At 40.5% G+C, this 18,833-nt stretch overlaps 1 pseudogene; it reads right to left on the bottom strand.

The window, feature by feature from the left end:
* The window catches only part of LOC117509077, an 85,956-nt pseudogene that overhangs the window by 47,129 nt on the left and 19,994 nt on the right, over positions 1 to 18,833 (bottom strand).

Below are 18,833 nucleotides of genomic sequence, written 5' to 3'. Positions count from 1 at the left end.
ACATAACACAATACATGACAATAAACAATTGTACATTCATTAATATACACTATCCCTGTCAAATAAACCAATAATGAAATGAAATGAATGAAATGACTTGAAAGTCTCCACAGAATCTGACTGTTTTATTGACGCAGGAAGATCATTCCACAGAACAGGGCACGATAAGAGAAAGCTCTGTGACCCGCAGACTTCTTATTCACCTTAGGGACACAAAGTAGTCCTGCACCCTGAGAATGCAATGCCTGGGTCGGTACATAAGGTTTAATTAGGTCAGCTAGGTAGGGAGGTGCCAGTCCGTGAACAGTTTTATAACTAGTAGCAGAACCTTAAAATCTGATCTCACATGGACAGGAAGCCAGTGAAGAGATGCTAAAATAGGTGTAATGTGGTCGAACTTTCTGCTTCGTGTCAAAAGTTACCTCAGTAATGGTGCCCACCTCAATAGCAGGGTGTAGTGGCTGGACATGCTGGGATATGAATGTTTTCATTATCGCATGTCTGTGTCTTCTTTCCCGCTCACGGAGGTGTTCATTATTTCACGTTGCCGGTGTAATGTCAGATGTCTACAGAACGTGAGACTGTCAGTGCAGCTCCAATTTAAAATGAAAAATGCTGCAGATTGTTTTCATTTTTGAAACCACGACCGCTGCCAGAGGAATCTCACACATGGCCACATCGAGAAAGTGCTTAAGCTTTGACTCAATCATCTTGCTGTTTATTAAGGACCTCAAGGGCACTATCAAGATTTTGGTCTTTGATGGTGGAATTGACCCGTCATTGTCTTTTGCTGTTCATCTTCAACTGGTCCAGTTGAAGATGAACACATCTTATTCCTCCACATCATTTTGTATTTTATAATTCAGTCAGTTATCTCTCCAGCGCCACCTGCTGAAAGAGCAGTTCAAGAGGAAGTAGGTTGGTAAGGTTAAACCTTACTTGTGTGAAGCACCTTGAGGCAACTTTGTTGTGATTTGGCACCATATAAATGAAAAGAAATTGAAACTGAAGCAGGCGTACACTGACCTTGTGGAGTGGCTGGGGGCGCACTTCTTGAAGGAACAGCAGAGCAATGATCCTCCTAGGATGGCAAGACAAGAAGCTACCCAGCCCAGATACAACCCGGACCCCAACTCGAACCTGCAGAACCACAACACACTAAGCGTTAGCACGGCAGACCACCATCCTCCTCCTCCTGAGGGACTCAAAATCCAGATGCCATTTCTCAACCTTCCAATTCCAAAACTCAGACTTGAAACTAATGTTTGAGACATTCTTCAAAAGCAGGTCACCTTAAAATGTGCTAAAGAACACACTGGAGCCTGAGTTACTGTCAGAAATGTTCTGAGTCACAGATCCAACTGTGGGTTTTTTTTTCTCATCACCTCTTTTATCATTTTTTTTTTTTAGTTATTTTGGGCAACAGAAACAATAAAATCTATAGTACATGAACACAACCCCGCTGTAGGCCGTCAGGATGGTACAAACCAAAACCTGACAAAGTGTCAGACTCAGCAGTGCGAGGTGGTTGGACACAACTGCAGGATTCAGACGTAGGAGCTGCGAGTCAATAGGGTTTAAGGAGTGGTCAGGCAGGGTTTGGTACACAACAAGGCTGGTAGCAACAAGAAACAATATCCAAAGCATAAGGCCAAAACAGGGGCTAAAACACAGGCAAGGCAGATACAGGACAAGAAACGCTCAAACAAAGGCACAGGGCATAACGATCTGGCAAGGAAGTGAGGTGCGACTTATAAAGGGGAAGTGAAAAGCAGGAAATGCGGGACAGATGTGGTGGAAGGTTCTGGAATAAGGCATGGCAAACAGGAGGGAAGTGTGTAGGGAAATGCCCAATGCAGAAACCCAGACACACAACAAGAGAAATCCCACACACACAAAAAAAAAACAATCATGAACAAAAAGACAGCAAAAATTCCCACAACCCAAACCCTGACCAAAACCCAGTCAGTCCAGTCACAACACAAAATCCAGGGTGAGACACTCTGACAACCAAAAAGAGCTCAAAGGAGAACCGACCTCAAACCTGCTGGTCAGTTTATAGACTCCTCTGGAGTCCCTGACCCTCCTGTGGCTTTCACCTGTCATGATCCAATTGTGGACCAGGATTTTGGACTGACCTGGCCCCTCTGTAGAGTGGGTCGTAGAATTCATGGATGACTTTTGCGGTATACCAGGAGACGGCGATCAGACTACATACACCTGAAAAACACACAAAGCTTTATTTATAAAACACCTTCAGGCACAAAGGTTTTTCAGTTTCTCCCTTTTCTCCAATCGGGGGCGCTACACCAGATCTGAGGTGTATCTGCATATTGATTTGGCACAAGTTTTATGCCAGATGCCTTTATTGATTAAACTCCACCTTACATGGAGAATGGGCAGGGGTGGTCTTGAACCCAGAAACATCTGCACTAACCGCTTGTCCACCACGCCATCAGAAACAAAATTTGTAGACCTTCAAAAGATCAAAACATCAGACAAACAGTGATCTTAGAAACCACACTGCGCTCTGAGAATCCACAGAGAACGAAAACCAGGTTTTTTTTACCGTGTTGAGATTCACAACGTGTTTAAAAACAGCTTTTATCCACTGAGGAAATGCACGGAAAACACAGAACTATCAGGTCTGGATGACAGGTTAGGCTGGATGCAAATGTAGGACTCAGACAACAGGCTCTGTACGTAAAAACAGTTTACTGAAGCAGTAAATGGGGTCGGGTACACAGTGAGGCAGTCCAACAAGAGTAACAAAACCAGGAACATCAGGCAAAAGCGTGATCGAGGATACAGGCAGGTAGTCGTAACACACGTGAGGCAAACAGGTTGAGAATACACAAAACAGAGCTGGAGAGAGGGCACTAGGTGAATCAATCTGGCGAGGGAGTAAAGCAAAATGAGGACCTTAAATACACCCAGGTGATGAGGAGCAGATTGAGAGCAGGTGTGCCTGGAACACTCCAGAAAGAGAGTGGGGCCAGAGAGAGGGAAACACCCACCACCAAGAGCCAGACGAGACAGACAAGAGAGAAAGGGACAGACAGACCCAATCAGGAAAAAAACCCAGCAAGAGACTAAACAAAACGGAAAGCAACTGGAAAAACACATCAAAGCAAAGAAATAAAAGTAGACGAAACTCAGATTCTGACAAGAACAAACTGCAGCTTTTTTCTTTTATGCAAACAAATCAAATTGAAGACTCACGTGACCATTCCCTAGCAACCACCACTTCCTGTTCAACACTTCCATATGTTCGGCGTTGGAATGGTGGTTGCTTTTTGGCTCCAACCTGGTTTGAAGGATGACAGTTTCAGTGCTGAGGTGCGATGGAGCTTCACTCGCTCGGCAGTAACTTACCTCCTGTGAGCAAAAATCTTTACGTGGCCAAAGTGTCCTGTTCTGCCCTGATTCTGTGCAGGATTTAAGAATTTAAGATGGTTTAAATGGTAATTAATGGTGTATTGAATGATAGTTATATTTACATTGAGAAATCACATACAGTAATTCTACAGAGGGCTGGACCTTTATTTTAAAGCGTCAGGGCAGGATGCATGGTTAGCTTGTTCTTGTTGTGATTGGCAGCTGCTGCAGAGATGTGTGGTCGATCAGACAGAGAACATCTTAAACTTATTCATGCTCAAGAAAGATATGGCTGTAAGTTTCATAATGTGTGTAAATGAATATGCATACTTAGTGTGAGGTTGTGCAATGTAAAGTTTGATGGTTTATTTGACTGGGAAGTTGTTATCACTCATGTTAATGTAATGGTAGACTAGCTTAGTGTTAGCTTCTTGCAGGTTCTCATGCATAGTCTAAAAATAGTCTGATGCAATGTTGATTAGTATAGCTACTTGCTGTACTGCTCAGAACTAAGTTTTTGTATTTTTTCTGTTACAGTTTCACTCTTGGTATTTCACCGCTTCATGAGAAAATAAAGGAGCAAGACGCTCATTTCCTGGCTCAAGGGAAAATACCTGAGTTTGGCTTGCTGTTTAACTGTGCTAACATGAGTTAAGCTACATAACGCACAGGGAGAACAGTAAATGTCCCGTAAAATAAAAACAATCCAGACTCAGTGTGCGCCAAAGAAAAACCACGTCTGGATGTGGAATTATACATTGTTTTAGAAGTTGTTTCATGTTAAAATGTTAATATCATGAAGAACCTGTGAGCAAAATGTTGAGAAAACATAAACATCTTTTTTTCTGAGCATTTAAAACCAATTTCAGCAGCAGATCAGATTTAACTGAAATTCTTTCACCACCTGAGGGAACATGCATGTAAATCCTTGCATCATCAGCACATCAAGATGTTTTTGCTTGAATCATTTATAAGAACTATAAATAAAATAAATTCCAAAATAGAACCCCATGGGACACCTCAAGATATCAAGAAATTCAGATTTGTGACCTTCAGAGTAAACCCTCTGTGATCTACTAATAATGTCTGAAAACAGCACAATTAATGTTTAACTGATCTTGACCACACATGCAGGGTCAAAAACCCTGCTGGGAAAAAACAGGGCAAAAGTGAGCTTGGAACAAAGGCTGGAAAGTGACATGAAATCAACAATCTGGCAGTGAGCAGTGCAACTGTGAGGGCTTAAATAAACAACAGATTAATCAAGGTGTGATGAGATGCAGGTATGCAGAAGGCTCTGGAAGGGGGCGTGACCGGGGAGGATAAAGGTAAGTGCAAGAGGGTGCAGTAAGACAAAGGCAAAGTGAACTGGGGCAAGATACATAAGTGACAGAAAAACCAACGGTGCAAAACCTGACGTGCTCGACAAACAATAATTAACGTGAACAAAACAAAAGGGGAAAAACTAGGAAATAACGTGGCTAATCTAATAAACAGAAAACAAGAAGATCAATGATTATAATCAAAACTAGAACTTTACTGATACTGATTAAAGTACAGACGTAAATGCAATAACCTACAGTAGTGTTTAGAATAATAGTAGTGCTATGTGACTAAAAAGATTAATCCAGGTTTTGAATATATTTCTTATTGTTACATGGGAAACAAGGTACCAGTAGATTCAGTAGATTCTCACAAATCCAACAAGGCCAAGCATTCATGATATGCACACTCTTAAGGCTATGAAATTGGGCTATTAGTAAAAAAAAGTAGAAAAGGGGGTGTTCACAATAATAGTAGCATCTGCTGTTGACGCTACAAACTCAAAACTATTATGTTCAAACTGCTTTTTTAGTAATCCTGTGAATCACTAAACTAGTATTTAGTTGTATAACCACAGTTTTTCATGATTTCTTCACATCTGCGAGGCATTAATTTTGTTGGTTTGGAACCAAGATTTTGCTGGTTTACTAGTGTGCTTGGGGTCATTGTCTTGATGAAACACCCATTTCAAGGGCATGTCCTCTTCAGCATAAGGCAACATGACCTCTTCAAGTATTTTGACATATCCAAACTGATCCATGATACCTGGTATGTGATATATAGGCCCAACACCATAGTAGGAGAAACATGCCCATATCATGATGCTTGCACCACCATGCTTCACTGTCTTCACTGTGAACTGTGGCTTGAATTCAGAGTTTGGGGGTCGTCTCACAAACTGTCTGTGGCCCTTGGACCCAAAAAGAACAATTTTACTCTCATCAGTCCACAAAATATTCCTCCATTTCTCTTTAGGCCAGTTGATGTGTTCTTTGGCAAATTGTAACCTCTTCTGCACGTCTTTTATTTAACAGAGGGACTTTGTGGGGGATTCTTGTAAATAAATTAGCTTCACACAGGCGTCTTCTAACTGTCACAGCACTTACAGGTAACTCCAGACTGTCTTTGATCATCCTGGAGCTGATCAATGGGTGAGCCTTTGCCATTCTGGTTATTCTTCTATCCATTTTGATGGTTGTTTTCCATTTTCTTCCATGCGTCTCTGGTTTTTTGTTCATTTTAAAGCATTGGAGATCATTGTAGATGAACAGCCTATAATTTTTTGCACCTGTGTATAAGTTTTCCCCTCTCCAATCAACTTTTTAATCAAACTACGCTGTTCTTCTGAACAATGTCTTGAACGTCCCATTTTCCTCAGGCTTTCAAAGAGAAAAGCATGTTCAACAGGTGCTGGCTTCATCCTTAAATAGGGGACACCTGATTCACACCTGTTTGTTCCACAAAACTGACAAACTCACTGACTGAATGCCACACTACTATTATTGTGAACACCCCCTTTTCTACTTTTTTTTTAACTAATAGCCCAATTTCATAGCCTTAAGAGTGTGCATATCATGAATGCTTGGGCTTGTTGGATTTGTGAGAATCTACTGAATCTACTGGTACCTTGTTTCCCATGTAACAATAAGAAATATACTCAAAACCTGGATTAATCCTTTTAGTCACATAGCACTACTATTATTCTGAACACTACTGTATAAAGAGATGGCAAATCAGACTAAAAGATGAGCAGAAAAGAAATGACGTAAAACAAAGTCAATGACCAGAGAATATAGATGAAGCAATGAAGAACAACACAAAATAAATAATAAACAGAGAATGCAATAAATAACTAAAAACCCTAACGATAAATAATAACTAAAACCAGTGACTAAAGCATAATACAATAAACGTGAATAACAAAACTAAACTAAGACTGAAGTAACTAAAAGGGACATGAGTGAAAGAGAACAAATGTAATACAACAAGCAATAAGGAAAAACAAACTACAGGCAAGACAGGAACTAAGACAAAGCAAATACATGGCAACCAAGTGATACACAGAAAATAAATGAAAGAAAACTAATCATAAATAAAGTATGACCAAGATGACATGACATAACATGAATAAATACTCACAAGGCTCGGAATCCGGAGGCCAACGACCCCCCCCCCCCCCCCCCCGTTAAGGTGGGAGAGTAATTGTTTGTTCCAGTTTCCAGGTTTTCCCGCCTGCAGTCCTGGAGCATATAAAAGCCTGCCTGGAACCCGCCCTTGGTTGCTCACACTCCACCTGGCATCAACACAGCAGCAGCTCAAATCTTTTTCTTCTTTTTACCCTCATTATGTTTGTTGTTAATTCCCCTAGAGTTTTGTGACAAGAAATTTGTTTAACCTTTTGGTTAGTTTTGTCTTCTGTTATGTTGCACTCCAAGAGTCAGGGTGTAACATATTGGGGGCTCGTTCGGGATTTGTTGTACTTGGGTTAGGGCTTTTAGTTTTCCCATGGTAAGTTTGTTAGTTTGGGGGTAATTTGGTTGAGGTGCTGTTGTCTTTTGTTAGCTGTCAGGTAAGTCTCCCTTTGGTTTGGTCCCTCCGGTTAGACCAGGGAGTGTGCCAGCTAGATTGACTTTGTCATCTTTCCTTCGGCCGCTCATTTGTTGTTTTGCCTTTTTTATTTTTGAGGAAATCCTGGGTGGGGCATCTGTCCCTGTCACGGGTAAGCGAGTCAGGACCTTGCAGTTGCTGATGTTTGCTTTTAAAGCCACCTCTTGCCCGGCACTCCTCAGAAGATAGCTTAGGCTTTAGTCCTGGTTAGGTAGGTACCAGGGGACCATTCGTATGTTGTACACTCAGTGTGTGTTTTGGGGAGAATTTGTTTAGTTAGGTGAGTATTGTGAGCTTTTGGTGTCTGTGATCCTAACTGTTAGCAGCTTTTGTGTTTTGTCAAGTTTTGGTATGTAGCTTGACCGAGTGTGGGCTTAATTTGTAGTCCAGCAGTTTTGCTGAGTAGACTGTTTGGTTGCTACTTTTGTAGTTGTGGTGTTGGCCTACTTATGTGTTGAGAGCGCTTGTAGTTTGCTGCTTTTGTGTAGACACTTTGTTTAAATGGAGTTTAGTGCTCTCTTTTTGTAATTTTTAGCTTTTGGTAAGTGAGTTACCATGGCTTCTCTGGAGGACTTTATTTTGTCACCATCCAGAGAGTTACTTGAGCAGTTTACAAAGGAGCAGTTGTTAAGTTTAGCTGTACATTATAACATTGATACGTCTCGTTGGAACAAACGTTTCAAAGATAATGTGAAGGATAAACTCACTGAGAAAGGCCTGTTTGAACCACCATCAGACTTGCTGGCCCATCCTTCTGTGGACAGTGTGACCTTAAATGTTGAGTCTGCAATTTCATCATTGGACTCTTCTGATCCCTCAATAGAGGTGAGACTAAAAGAACTAAGTCTTAAAGAACGAGAGCTGCAGCTAAAAGAGAAACAGATTTATTTAGACCATGAACATTTTTTAAAAGAATTGGATTTTAAAAGAGCTTCTTTGAATGTTAAGCCTGAACAAACTGAGTTTGATGTGGTTAGAAACACAAGATTGGCTTCTCCTTTTGTAGAAAAAGATGTTGAGAAATATTTTCCACATTTTGAGTGTGGTGCCACCATTTCCAGATGGCCTAAGCATTTTTGGACCTTACTCTTGCAGAGTGTTCTAGTTGGGAAAGCTCAAGAAGCTTATTCATCTTTAACGGTGACAGAAAGTGAAAATGATGACATTGTCAAAAATGCTATTCTTCAAGCCTATGAGCTGGTTCCTGAAGCATATCGTCTGTGATTTAGAGGTCTAGTTAAACTTGAAACCCAGACATATATGTTGAATTTGCAAGAGAGAAAGAAACACTTTTCAGTCGATGGTGTTCGTCTCAAAAAGTTGAATCAGTAGATGAGGTGAAACAGTTGATTCTCTTAGAGGACTTTAAAAACTGTTTGCCTGGATTGGTTTGCACATACATCACCGAGCAGAAAGTTAACACTTTCCAAAGCTGTAGTGCTGAGTGATGAGTTTGTGTTGACTCATAAATCAAGTTTTAACATTGAGCAGAATGAGTCTAAACTGAAATCTTTTAGGCCGAACTCCATCTCGTGGTCCCGGCTTTAAAAAGACTTCTACGGGGGGTTGACCGGATGCACACTATGGAGTAGTCGCATATATTTTGGCTCCTCACTGGGTCGACATAAAACTACTTTTTTAGCTGAGGACTTGAGGCAGGAGTTGGAAAAACAGTTGCAATAAGCTTCACTATGTCTATGGAGAACTTTTTTGCACCTCTTGGAACGGGAAAAAAGAAGAGAGCTGGGCGTAAAACTAATGCTAATTTTAGCATGTCACAAGCTAACCAAGATGGTGGCGCTGATGAGACGGAGCCGGGTGCTACAAGTGATGTGGAAGAGCCCTCTACTTTAAGGGATGACTTCATAGTCACTAAGAATATTGAGGTAATGCTGGACAAAAAAGTGGCGACCATCCTTAAACCTGTCTCTGAACTATCGGCGAAGATTGACGATATGGCACAAAGGATGGCCACGGTTGAACAACGCGTATCTGATTTGGAGGACGTGACCGCAGCTACAACTGCCAGACTGGACACCGTCGAGAAAACGCTCAAAAGAACATGGGAAAGGCTCGATAACTTTGAAAATTTCAGCAGACGCCAGAATATTAAGATCACAGGACTGAAAGAAGGTACAGAAGGTAGAGAGCTGGTGTCGTTTTTTGAAGAATGGATCCCAAAGGTTTTGGGAATGCAACAAGCGTGTGTGCATATTGAAAGAGCCCATCGTACAGGACCCCCGCCCGGGCAGAGGAGTGGAGACGTCCTGCATGCAGTCCTGGTGAGACTTCACTATTACAACGATAAGCAGAGGATCCTTAATGCTGCAAGGGATAAAGGAGATATCCAGATGGATGGCAGAAGTGTTTCCTTTTATCAAGACTTTTCTGCAGCGGTTGTGCGGAAGAGGCAAGAATCTGCGAATGGCAGACGTCAGCTGCGAGAGGCGGGCATTAAACATGCCTTTGTGTACCCTGCGGTGATTAAGATCTTCAATCAAAACGGGACGACACGCGCACTCTCTAACATGGCAGAAATAAATGACTTTATTAAAACAATTACTAAATGACTTTGTCCAGCCCCTGTCACACACAAGGTGGAGCAGAACGGAGGATAAGCATCAAAACGTGGACTGTACATTACTCAGAGGTAACAAGAATACAACTGTTTATTAGTACACCATGTGCCTATTTTGATTTACATTACTAAGGATGCTTAATGTTGACTGTTTATAAAGCTGAAGGCTAAGTCTTGAGGTACTAGTTTGATATTTTGATATAACCTAAGTGTGCATTATCAGGGAGATTCATATTCAGGACCAGTGAGGAAGGAATTTTATTTTCATTTGTTAAACCCCACGTGCTATACCCTATACTTAGGGTATGACAAGTTCATTAACCATCTGTTTCCTTTTGTTTCTAACTATTTGACATTTTTAATTCTGTCGTTTTATATTTTTGTTAAAGGTTTGTCCAGGCTGTTTGTTCTGTTTTTGCTTGGAACCTTGTTCATTTGTCAGCACAAAACAAATATAACAGGGATCAGGTACATGTTTAGCATTCTATATGTTGTGCAGTATGTGTTAGCTATAATTGTTTATTTTTGTAGATGAGTATTAGGGTCTGTACCTGGAATGTTAAAGGCTCTAATAAACCAGCGAAAAGGAAAGCTATATTGAATACTTTAAAAAAAGACAGAATACAAATAGCCTGTTTACAAGAGATACATCTTGATGACGTGGAGCACAAAAAATATTTAAGGGAATGGGTTGGACAGGTATTTTTCTCTTCATTCTCGACAAACAAGAGGGAGGTATTGATATTAATTCACAAAGGACTCTCCTTCAGTGTCATAGACACATTTAAAGATACGGAGGGCAGGATTATCTTAGTTAAAGGTTTACTTTACGGGGAGGAAATTCTACTGGGCAGTGTCTACGGCCCAAACGTGAGTGATTAGGACTTTTTTGTGTCACTTTCAAATCAAATTGCTGAGATGGATTGCTCAAATATGCTTATAGGTGGTGATTTTAACTGTTCCTTATGTCCTTATATGGACAGGTATCCGCTTCAAAATACACAGTCTAAAAATGCTAAGGTAATCAAAAATATTTTAGAGGAATTGGATTTAATAGACATATGGAGACATCTAAATCCCTCACTTAACAGATTTACATTTCATTCTTTGCCACACTCATCAATGTCACGTATTGATTATATATTTATTTCTAAACACTTAGTACAGTTAGTTGAGGAGTCAGACATAGGAGTAATTGCATTGTCTGATCATGCCCCTGTTAATCTACTGTTGCAACCAATCAGACCCCTGGATAGAAATGTTTCATGGAAATTGAATAGATTGCTACTCCTGAATGAGGATTTTGTTAAAATATTGGAGGAACAGACAGACCTTTATTTATACTTCAATAATGTGGATGAAGCAGACCCCAGGATTGTGTGGGACGCATATAAGGCGTATATGCGTGGAATAATAAAATCATATTCAAGCAGTAAGAGGAAAGAGCAATTAGCAGAACAAATTAATATTGAAAATAAAATTAAAAAACTTGAAGAAGAATTTTTAGTATCTAAATCAGTTCAAGTGCTCGGGGAGTTAAAAAATAGCTAGAGTCTCATTATCCAATATAATAAAGAAAGCTGAGAAGGATATCGTTTTTGCACAACAAAAATTATTTGAGTTTGGCAATAAATCAAATAAATTGTTAGCAAGATTGGTAAATAAATCTTCAAGCACTAGTTTTATTTCAGCTATACAGAATGAAAAGGGACAACGTTACATGGATAATAAAAATATCAATGATTGTTTCAGGCAATTTTATGAAAAACTATATACACCTGAAGTTGACCCAAACACACCAACAGAAGGATTTTTTAACAGCGTGAATATACCTCGGTTATCTCCGGAACAAGCAAAATCATTAGAAGGACCTATAACAATATTAGAAATAGAGCAAGCCATCTCATCTCTCCAATCCGGTAAATGTCCAGGGGCTGACGGTTACCCCATCAAATTTTTTAAAATTTTAAAAGGGAAAATAAGTACAGTTTTACAATGGGTCTTTAACACTTCCTTTGAATGTTCGAAGCTCCCTGACTCAATGTATGTGGCAAATATAATTGTTATTCCTAAGAAAGACAAGAATCTAGAAAAGTGTTCTTCATACCGCCCAGTTAGTTTACTTGGTGTAGATATGAAGATTCTGTCTAAGATCCTGGCCACTAGACTGGAAAAGGTAGTACCTGATATAGTTAAGATAGATCAAGCTGGTTTTATAAAGGAGAGATTATCATCAAATAATACTAGGTGTCTTATTAACATTATTCAACATTTTCATCACACTAAAACATCAGGTGTATTGGTCTCAATGGATGCCGAAAAGGCCTTCGACCGTGTTGAATGGGATTATTTATTCAAAACACTTCAACAATTTGGATTTGGAGATAAAATTATAAGATGGGTGAAACTCCTTTATGAAAATCCGGTTGCGTCTGTTTTGACTAATGGGCTCCTGTCGGCACCTTTCAGTCTGGGAAGAGGGATTGCTCAGGGAAATCCTCTCTCGCCTCTGCTCTTCTCCCTGGCCATGGAGCCATTAGCAATAGCAAATAGACAAAGAGCAGATATCAGGGGGGTAACATTAGGAACAAATCAGTATAAAATATTATTATATGCTGACGACATACTTTTGACCCTAACAGAACCTGTACAATCCATTCCAGCTCTAATTGAATGTGTCAACAATTTTAGTCAGATATCAGGATATAAGGTAAATTATGGGAAATCCGAAATAATGCCTGTGAATATCTGTGACCAGGGAGAACCAGAGTTTATTAAACCATTTCGATGGACCCCTACAGGGTTAAAATATCTGGGAATTTATATTACGCCCAAATCTAATCAACTGTATTCTGAAAACATTATTCCTATCAATAATCATATCAAAGACAAATTTAAATGCTGGATGAAGCCCCCTATATCTTTCTTGGGTAGGATTAATCTCATTAAAATGATAATCCTCCCAAAATTAATTTACCCAATTTCTATGTTATTTGTGTTTCTTAATCCCAAGGATTTAGCTGAGATAAATAGGGCAATCTCAAACTTCATCTGGGCAGCCAGGAAACCAAAAATTAAAAGGGACATTTTACAGCTTCCAGAGAACCTGGGTGGCTGGGGCTTACCAAAAGTTGAAAATTATATATCGTCTATTCATGCAAGAATTATTTCAATATGGGCCACTCAAAAACATAATTTGCCATGGTTTGAGATTGAGAAAGATGCCTGTAAACCATATCACCCAATAAATCTCCTAGATAAACATACTGAGGAGCTGTCACCTAAGATTAAAGATAATTATTTGATTACTAACACTATTAGGGCTTGGGGGGCTCTGAGGAAAATATTAGAACAGAATGGGAATTTTTCATCTTTAACATCATTGGTAGATAATCCAGATCTGACAATTGGGGGCGTCGGCCCCGATTTTAAATCATGGCAGGCAGCTGGTGTTAGGAGGCTACTTGATCTCTGGGACAATGGAAAATTTAAGTCATTTCAATCAATCAATCAATTTTTTTTATATAGCGCCAAATCACAACAAACAGTTGCCCCAAGGCGCTTTATATTGTAAGGCAAGGCCATACAATAATTATGTAAAACCCCAACGGTCAAAATGACCCCCTGTGAACAAGCACTTGGCTACAGTGGGAAGGAAAAACTCCCTTTTAACAGGAAGAAACCTCCAGCAGAACCAGGCTCAGGGAGGGGCAGTCTTCTGCTGGGACTGGTTGGGGCTGAGAGAGAGAACCAGGAAAAAGACATGCTGTGGAGGGGAGCAGAGATCAATCACTAATGATTAAATGCAGAGTGGTGCATACAGAGCAAAAAGAGAAAGAAACACTCAGTGCATCATGGGAACCCCCCAGCAGTCTAAGTCTATAGCAGCATAACTAAGGGATGATTCAGGGTCACCTGATCCAGCCCTAACTATAAGCTTTAGCAAAAAGGAAAGTTTTAAGCCTAATCTTAAAAGTAGAGAGGGTGTCTGTCTCCCTGATCTGAATTGGGAGCTGGTTCCACAGGAGAGGAGCCTGAAAGCTGAAGGCTCTGCCTCCCATTCTACTCTTACAAACCCTAGGAACTACAAGTAAGCCTGCAGTCTGAGAGCGAAGCGCTCTATTGGGGTGATATGGTACTATGAGGTGCCTAAGATAAGATGGGACCTGATTATTCAAAACCTTATAAGTAAGAAGAAGAATTTTAAATTCTATTCTAGAATTAACAGGAAGCCAATGAAGAGAGGCCAATATGGGTGAAATATGCTCTCTCCTTCTAGTCCCCGTCAGTACTCTAGCTGCAGCATTTTGAATTAACTGAAGGCTTTTCAGGGAACTTTTAGGACAACCTGATAATAATGAATTACAATAGTCCAGCCTAGAAGAAATAAATGCATGAATTAGTTTTTCAGCATCACTCTGAGACAAGACCTTTCTAATTTTAGAGATATTGCGTAAATGCAAAAAAGCAGTCCTACATATTTGTTTAATATGCGCTTTGAATGACATATCCTGATCAAAAATGACTCCAAGATTTCTCACAGTATTACTAGAGGTCAGGGTAATGCCATCCAGAGTAAGGATCTGGTTAGACACCATGTTTCTAAGATTTGTGGGGCCAAGTACAATAACTTCAGTTTTATCTGAGTTTAAAAGCAGGAAATTAGAGGTCATCCATGTCTTTATGTCTGTAAGACAATCCTGCAGTGGATGTTAAAATCGCCCACTATAATTATCTTATCTGAGCTAAGCACTAAGTCAGACAAAAGGTCTGAAAATTCACAGAGAAACTCACAGTAACGACCAGGTGGACGATAGATAATAACAAATAAAACTGGTTTTTGGGACTTCCAATTTGGATGGACGAGACTAAGAGTCAAGCTTTCAAATGAATTAAAGCTCTGTCTGGGTTTTTGATTAATTAATAAGCAGGAATGGAAGATTGCTGCTAATCCTCCCCCTCGGCCCGTGCTACGAGCATTCTGACAGTTAGTGTAACTCGGGGGTGTTGAGTCATTTAAACTAACATATTCATCCTGCTGTAACCAGGTTTCTGTAAGGCAGAATAAATCAATATGTTGATCAATTATTATATCATTTACCAACAGGGACTTAGAAGAGAGAGACCTAATGTTTAATAGACCACATTTAACTGTTTTAGTCTGTGGTGCAGTTGAAGGTGCTATATTATTTTTGAATTTTGAATTTTTATGCTTAAATAGATTTTTGCTGGTTATTGGTAGTCTGGGAGCAGGCACCGTCTCTACGGGTATGGGGTAATGAGGGGATGGCAGGGGGAGAGAAGCTGCAGAGAGGTGTGTAAGACTACAACTCTGCTTCCTGGTCCCAACCCTGGATGGTCACGGTTTGGAGGATTTAAGAAAATTGGCCAGATTTCTAGAAATGAGAGCTGCTCCATCCAAAGTGGGATGGATGCCGTCTCTCCTAACAAGACCAGGTTTTCCCCAGAAGCTTTGCCAATTATCTATGAAGCCCACCTCATTTTTTGGACACCACTCAGACAGCCAGCAATTCAAGGAGAACATGCGGCTAAACATGTCACTCCCTGTGTGATTGGGGAGGGGCCCAGAGAAAACTACAGAGTCCGACATTGTTTTTGCAAAGTTACACACCGATTTAATGTTAATTTTAGTGACCTCCGATTGGCGTAACCGGGTGTCATTACTGCCGACGTGAATTACAATCTTACCAAATTTACGCTTAGCCTTAGCCAGCAGTTTCAAATTTCCTTCAATGTCGCCTGCTCTGGCCCCCGGAAGACAATTGACTATGGTTGCTGGTGTCGCTAACTTCACATTTCGCAAAACAGAGTCGCCAATAACCAGAGTTTGGTCCTCGGCGGGTGTGTCGTCGAGTGGGGAAAAACGGTTAGAGATGTGAACGGGTTGGCGGTGTACACGGGGCTTCTGTTTAGGGCTACGCTTCCTCCTCACAGTCACCCAGTCAGCCTGCTTTCCCGGCTGCTCGGGATCTGCCAGGGGGTAACTAATGGCGGCTAAGCTACCTTGGTCCGCACCGACTACAGGGGCCTGGCTAGCTGTAGAATTTTCCACGGTGCGGAGCCGAGTCTCCAATTCGCCCAGCCTGGCCTCCAAAGCTACGAATAAGCTACACTTATTACAAGTACCGTTACTGCTAAAGGAGGCCGAGGAATAACTAAACATTTCACACCCAGAGCAGAAAAGTGCGGGAGAGACAGGAGAAGCCGCCATGCTAAACCGGCTAAGAGCTAGTAGCTACGCTAAGCTAGCGGATTCCTAAAAACACACAAAGTGAATAATGTGTAAATAATTTAGAGGTGATTCAGCAGAAGGAGTGCTTTAGTTAAGGCACGTAAAGATTACACTGGGAAACAAATCGTAATCTAGATAACTAGATCAATCTAACTGCGCAGATTAAACAGCTAACAGATACAGAAAAACACCGCTGTGCTCCGGAACAGGAAGTGATACAATACCGCAGTGAGAGCCAACCACCAGTAGAGGCAAGAGAACTCTTTCAGGAGTTAAGAGAACAATTTAATATTACGGCCAGGGATTTCTATAAATATCTTCAGCTAAGGCATTATATTAAGGCAAAGATGCAATCGCTGGAGCTCTCTGGGGAGTGCTTCACTCTTGAAAACACAATTTTGGATTGTCATAAGCGCGGGCACTTTATTTCAAGATTCTACTCGGAACTGCAGACATGCAAAAAAGACAGACTAGAAAAACTACGAACAACATGGAATACCACTCTCAAAATTACAATAGACTCTGAATCATGGGAGGAGATTGTGCTGCTACCTTCCAGGATTTCAATATGTAATCGATTTAGGGAGATGCAATACAATATCTTACATAATGTTTATATATCGCCCAATATCTATAGCAAATATACTCCTGGGACGTCACCCAAATGCCCAAAATGTAAATTAGTCACGGGGACTAGATTTCATTGTCTTTGGGAGTGCAAACTCATAGAAGCATTCTGGTGGGGGATATGTGGTGAAATTAGCTCTGTTATAGGACAGTCACTCCTCCCCAGCCCACTGCTGTGTCTTCTTGGCTACATTTCAGGGGACTTCAACGCCCGGAATAAAGAGATCACCCAATTTTTATTGATGTTGGCTCGAAAATCGATTATGGTTAAATGGGTGGGGGATGAAGCCCCGTCCATTCAGGTTTGGAAAAAGTTAGTTTCGGAAGTTGTAAACCTAGAAAGAATAAGATTTCGGCTTAAAGGGAAATCTCAGGATTTTAAGACTTGGGAAAAAGTACTGGATACTCTTAAAAATTAGAGGGCTGGCTTGTGAAATTTGTGTATTTTCTTTTTCCTTTTGCTGTTACTACTGTACACACATGCCCTGTTTTATTATCTGTTTTTACATCTGTGCTGTATTGTTTTTTTTTTATTTCTATTTATTTTTGTGTGTAAATAATTAAAATGTTCAATAAACATAATAATAAAAAAAAGACTTCTACTACTGGCGATGGTTTCAATGAGAACCTTCGTTTCTATTGTAAGAAACCTGGCCACCTGACTGCTGACTGTCCCACCCTATAAGCAAGAAGAAATCTAAACCTTTGGCTTTTCTAAAGACTGAACAAGGTTTGAGTTTGAGTCAGGAGGTTGTGTCTGAGTCAAGGAGTGAAGTGGCCTGTTCCTCTTTATTTTTAACAGATGGTTTTGTGTCCCTAGTTTCAGATTGTAACACTAAGTGCCCAATAAAAATCTGGAGGGATAGTGGAGCTTTTCAGTCAGTAATTTTGCAGGATGTCCTTCCCTTTTCTGAGCTGTCAGAGTTAAAATGTAGTGCGACTGTGCAGGGTTTTGGGGGCTTTGCCTCTACATACTGTGAACCTGCACACTGCATTAGTTTCTGGAAATGTTCCTGTAGCTGTGTGCTCCTCCATTCCCATGGAGGGTGTGTCCATGATTCTCAGAAATGACTTAGCCGGTGACAAGGTCTTGGCTGCCCCTGTGGTGGTCTCCACTCCTACGTTGTGCGAGTTCCCAGATGAAATGCAGCAGCAATATGCTGATGCTTTTCCTGCTTGTGCGATCACTCATGCCATGTCTAATCAACTCTCGACTAAGTGACGTTGAGGTTGATCTGTCTGACACATTCCTAGCCAAAGGGAATACTTTTGGTTTTACTGAACATTTTCTTTCTCACAATGGGCTTCATGTATCAATGTTGTGCACTTGTGGCGTAAATTTACGGCGTAAACTTGAAATACACCAAAGTCGCCGTGACATGTATCAAGCAGTGTGCACCTGCCCATTTCTGGCGTACGCCTGACGTGATCTTGATAAATGCGGTGTGTGGAAATGATCATAATTATAATAAACACGCCCATAAATATTCAGACTCCATTTCAGATACACCCTCATTTTACGACATGAAAGCCAGGAAGACGGCAAAGAAAAAGAACTTCACCAATCACGACGCGTGCCAATAGAGCGTCAAAAGCGGCTCTCGTATCAATTGTTTTGTAGTATATAATCAATAAAGTGTTACAGTGGTCCCTCACTAATCGCTGGAGTTACGTTCTAAAAAATAGCCCAAAATACGCAAAACCGCGACGTAGTCAGCGGTATTTTTTACAATTATTATAGACGTTTCAAAGTTGTAAAACCCCTCACTACACAGTTTATACACTTTCTCAATCAGGCATGAACATTTTCTCACTTTTCTCTCGTGTGTAAACACTCTCAAAGTTCAAACCTTAGTAGGAAAATAATACCAAACTGTTTTCAGGCCCAAACATGTGTTTGAGAAATAAAAATAGAACGTTTTCCTATAAATAATTATCAATCAATCAATTTTATATTTAATCAATCAATTTTATTTATATAGCGCCAAATCACAACAAACAGTTGCCCCAAGGCGCTTTATATTGTAAGGCAAAAGCCATACAATAATTACAGAAAAACCCCAACGG

This window comes from Thalassophryne amazonica, chromosome 4, assembly GCF_902500255.1.
Source record: "Thalassophryne amazonica chromosome 4, fThaAma1.1, whole genome shotgun sequence".
In the NCBI taxonomy this organism is placed as follows: domain Eukaryota; kingdom Metazoa; phylum Chordata; class Actinopteri; order Batrachoidiformes; family Batrachoididae; genus Thalassophryne; species Thalassophryne amazonica.
Note: the sequence above shows the minus strand (reverse complement) of the source record. Positions and strands in the feature narration are given on the sequence as shown.